We start from the raw sequence: 5,481 nt of genomic DNA on the forward strand, positions 1-5,481 counted from the left end.
ACATCAATGATGACAGAGAATCATTGATTGGCTGCCTCCTGCATGCCCCTTACTGGGGATCGAGCCCGAAACCTGGGCATGTGCCCCTGACTGGAATCAAACTCGGGACCCTTCAGTCTGCAGGTCGATGCTCTATCCACTGAGCCAAACCAGCTGAGGCCATATAAGGTCTTTTTAAAATCTCTTCCCATCGCCTACCCCACTTCCCTCTGAGAATCACCAGTCTATTTCATTTCCATGCCTGTGATTCTATCTTATTCACCAGTTTATTCTGTTTATTAGATTTTTTATTTGTTTATTTTGTTTTTTAGATTCAATTATTGATATGTATGTATTTGTTGCCATTTTGTTGTTCATAATTTTTATCTTTAGCTTTTTCTTCTTCTTCCTCTTCTTAAAGAATACCCTTCAACATTTCATATAATGCTGATTTGGTGGTGATGAACTTCTTTAGCTTTTTCTTATTTGTGAATCTCTTTATATGACCAATTCTAAATGATAGCTTTGCTGGGTAGAGTAATCTTGGTTGTAGGTCCTTGCTATTCAGCACTTTGAATATTTCTTGCCACTCCCTTCTGGCCTGCATTGTTTCTGTTGAGAAGTCAGCTGATAGTAGTATGTGCATTCCCTTGTAGATAACTGCTTTTCTCTTGCTGCTTTTAAGATTCTTTGTCTTTAGCCCTTGGCATTTTAATTATGATGTATCTTTATGAGGTCCTCTTTGGGTTCCTCTTGTTTGGGACTATCTGTGCTTTCTGGACTTGGAAGTCTATTTCTTTCACCAGGTAGGGGAAGTTTTCTGTCATCATTTCTTCAAATAGGTTTTCAATATGTTGCTCTTGCTCTTCTTCTGGCACCCCCATAATGGGAATGTTGGTACTTTTGAAATCATCCCAGCTGCTCCTTACACTATCTTCATATTTTTGGATTCTTTTTGCTCTTCTGGTTGGGTGTTTTTTGCTTCCTCATATTTCAAATCATTGATTTGATTCTCAGAATCCTCTACTCTATTGTTGAATCCCTGTATGTTATTCTTTATTTCAGTTAGTGCTTAATTAATTAATAATAAATTAATGCTTAATTTCTGACTTGTCCTTTTCCATTTTTTTTAAAGATTTCTTAACCTTATAACTGGTTTTGAACTCTATATCCAGTTGTTTGCTTTCTTCCATTTCTTTCATTTGTGACATGTTCTTCGCTCTGCATTTTGTTTTTTTGTTTTTAATTATGCTTTTTAAATTTTTTTATATATTTTATTGATTTTTTTACAGAGAGGAAGGGAGAGGGATAGAGAGTCAGAAACATTGATGAGAGAGAAACATTGATCAGCTGCCTCCTGCACCCACCCTACTGGGGATGTGCCCACAACCAAGGTACATGCCCTTGACCAGAATCGAACCCAGGACCCTTGAGTCCACAGGCTGATGCTCTATCCACTGAGCCAAACCAGTTAGGGCTTTGCTCTGCATTTTGGTTGCTTCCCTGTGTTTGTTTCTATGTATGGGGTAGAGCTGCTATGTCTCCTTGAGTTGGTAGAGTGGTCTTGTGTAGTAGGTTTTCTATAAGGCCTAGTGGCTCAGCCTCCTTAGTCTGGGAGCTCTAGGTGCACCCCTTTATGGGCTGTGAGCACAGTCTTGTTGTAGTTGAGACTTGATTGCTGTTGGTGTCAGTGGGAGGAATTTACTTCCAGGCCAATTGGCTGTGAGGACCAGCTGTGACTACAGTGGGAGAGCTGCTGTACAGGAGACACCCCTGTGGAGAAAAACTTGCTTCAATGGGGCTTTGGTGCTCACTGTGTCTGCCCCTTGAGTGTGTTGCTTACAGATGTGAAGAGTTGTAATCTGGTATGGTCTGACACTGACCACTGGGTACACTCGCTCTTGGGTCTCCAGGGAGGGGCAAAGTCAGCCACTGCCTGGGGCCACCCAGAAGGAGCTACAAAGAGATCTGTAGAATCGTCATTTTTGTATCAGGTTTGGAAGTGCCCAGAGAAGCCCAGCTATGAAGCAACGTAGGCTGGTGCTAGTGCCAGTAGTTGGGCCTTTTATTGATAGGTTTGGGGCTCCCTGACCCAGTTGCAGCTTGTTTGAGAGATTTTAACCTGATCAAGGACAGCCCATTCATATGTAAAAGCCTTTGCACACAGCTTGGGTAGGGTTGTAAATTGAATGAGGCAGGGTCTTAGGGAATCACCAGGGCTGAGCAAACAAAAATGGCTGCCAGTCAGCCCTGCTACCAGGGAGGTTCCAGCATAGGAACAATGAACCCTGTGAGTACCTCTGTCTGGGAGACAGCTGCCCCTGAGTTCCTGCCCTGATGCCAGACAATCAAGTTCCTCCTCGTATGTGTCTCTGTTCCCCAGAGCCTTGCCCTGGTGCTGGAGCTCAGAGGAAGTGAGACCTTGTAAGTTCAATTTGTAGTGCCAGGCTTTTAAGAGGAAAAGCCAGGTCTCCAGCACCTTCAGTGTTCTTACTGCCCATAGGGACTTCTTTTCCCTGCTCTGGGACCCTGAGCTGGGTGTCTGGTATGAGGCTGGGACCGCTTGCTCCTCTGGGTAGCCTCTGCAGAGATGATGTCCTTCCTAATTAAAAAAGCAGTATATGTGGATACCAGCCAGCCCATTCTGCACCTCTGCACCTCCTACCAGTCTCCGTGTGCTTTCTTCTTTACTTCTCTAGTTGTAAGACTTCCATTCAGCCAGGTTTCCAGCAGTTCTGGATGATGATTGGTCTGTATTTTAGTTGTAATTTTGATGTGGTTGTGGGAGGCAGTGAGTACAGGCATTTACCTATGCTGCCATCTTCCTGGATGCTTTTTATTTTTTTTCTTGTCTGATCACTATAGCTAGAACTTCCAGTAATACACTGAGGAACAGTGGCAAAGGTAGATATCCCTGTTGTGGTCCAGATCATAAGGGAAACATTTTAGTTATTGTCCATTGAGTATGACGTTGGCTGTAGGTTTGTCATATACAGCCTTTATTGTATTGAGGTATGATTCCTCCATTCTGACTTTGCTGAGAGTTTTTACCATAAATGGGTGCTGGATTTTATCAAATGCTTTTTCTGCATCTATTGATATGATCATGTGATTTTTATCTTTCATTTTGTTTATGTGATAAATCACATTTATTGATTTCCACATATTGAACCAACCTTGCACCACTGAAATAAACCCAACTTGATTATGGTGTGTGATTTTTTAAAAATATATTGCTGGATCCACTACAATTTTCTAATATTTTGTTCAGGATTTTAGCATCTATGGTCGTCAGGTATATTGGCCTATAATTTTATTTCTTTGTTGTGTCTTTATCTGGTTTTGTTTTCAGAATAATTTTGGCCTCAGAAAAAGGACTTGGAAATCTTCCCTCTTCTTGAGGTTTTAGGAAAAGTGTTAGGAGGATGGGTGTTAGTTCTTATTTGAAGGTTTGGTGAAATTCACCTGTGAAGCCATCTGGTCTAGGAGTTTTGTTAGCTGGAAGTTTTTTTATTACTCTTTGATTTTATTAATTGTAATTGCTCTATTCATGTGTTCTGCTTCTTTCTGATTCAATTTTGGAAGAGTGTATGTTTCTAGGACTTTGTCCATTTTTTCCCAGGTTGTCCATTTTGTTTGTGTTCATAATATTTTCATACCAGCATTTGTATTTTGGTGATGTCAGTTGTTACCTCACCTTGTCATTTCTGATTTTATTTATTTGGATCTGCTCTCTTGTTTCTCAATGAGGCCGGCAAATGTTCATCAGTCTTGTTTATCCTTTTAAAGAACCAGCTTTTGGGTTCACTAATCTTTTGTACTGTTGTTTTTTGTTTTTGTTTTTAATTTCTGTGTCATTTATTTCTGCTTTGCTCTTTATTGATTCCTTCCTTCCCCTTACTCTGAGCTTTCCCTGCTGTTCTTTTCCCAATTCTTTTAGGCATAAGATTGTTTACTGGAGTTTTTTCTTGCACTTGACATAGGCCTTTAATGCAATGAAGTTTCCTTTCAGGACTGCTTTGGCTGTGTCTTATAGATATTTTTTTGTTCATTTTTGTTTGTTTCCCAGTAATTTCTGATTTCTTCTTTGATTTCATTGGTAACCCATTCCTTATTTAATAACATGCTATTTAGCTTCCACGTGTTTGAATATTTTTGAGCTTTTAAATCTTGGTTTATTTCTAATTGCATGCCATTGTGGTTAAGAATATGTTGATATGATTTCAATCATCTTAAATTTATTGAAACTTCTTTTGTGTCCTAACATGTGGTGGTCTATCTATGAGAATGTTCCATGTGCCTTTGAAAAGGATGTATATTCCGCAGTCTGAGGATAAAATGTTCTTTAAATATCAATTAAATCTATCTGATATAGTGTGTCACTTATTTTTTTATTTTTTTAAATTGATTAAGTTATTACATATGTGTCCTTATCCCCATGTTACCCCCTATCCCCCCCCACTCATGCCCTCACCTCCCTGTTGTCCATGTCCATTGGTTAGGCCTATATGCTTGCATATAAGTCCTTTGGTTGATCTCTTCCCCTTACACCTCCCCTCCCCTACCTTCCCTCTGAGGTTTGATGGGTCTGATCAATGCTTCTCTGTCTCTGGATCTGTTTTTGTTTATCAGTTTATGTTGTTCATTATATTCCATAAATGAGTGAGATCATGTGATATTTATCTTTCTCTGACTGGCTTGTTTCACTTAGCATAGAATGGATAAAAAAACATGACCCATATATATGCTGTCTACAAGAGACCCACAGTGGCCAGTTTTGGTGACAGAGAAGAGTGAGGCTGACCTGCCAGAAGGAATCCATTGGGTTAATGAGCGGTCTGGACCCCCAGGCGTGCAAGAGAGGGCTGGAGGAGGAGGGACCAGGGCCTGGAGAATGGAAGGGAGTGGGAATGCCACACACACTGCTGAGCTCTTCCCCTCTGGTGGAGCAGGGCAGTAGGTCATCTAGGGGCTCCTGCCATGGATGGAGGTCAAACCCCAAAACCCCTTCAACTCTGAGTCTAAGATCCTGTGATGCTAATGTGACAGGCTAATCGGACACAGTCTTGAGATAATGTGCACGCACATGACCTGATTCTCCTGGTGCTTATCAGGAACCTCATCTCAGAGCAGCTGCGTTATTCTGTTCATCAGATTTTTTATTCACTTGATTTTTAGATTCACTTGTTGATAGATATGTATTTGTTGTCACTTTGTTGTTCATAATTTTTCTATTTACCTTTTTCTTCTTCTTCCTCTTAAAGAATATACTTCAGCATTTCATGTAACACTGGTTTGGTGGTGATAAATCCTTTAACTTTTTCTTATCTGTGAAGCTCTTTATCTGACCTTCAGTTCTAAATTATAGCTTTGCTGGGTAGAGTAATCTTGGTTGTAGGTTCTTGGCATTCATCACTTTGAATATTTCTTGCCACTCCCTTCTGGCCTGCATAATTTCTGTTGAGAAATCAGCTGACAATCTTATGGGTACTCCCTTGTAGG

Source organism: Myotis brandtii, unplaced genomic scaffold (genome assembly GCF_000412655.1).
Source record: "Myotis brandtii unplaced genomic scaffold, ASM41265v1 scaffold616, whole genome shotgun sequence".
Lineage (NCBI taxonomy): Eukaryota > Metazoa > Chordata > Mammalia > Chiroptera > Vespertilionidae > Myotis > Myotis brandtii.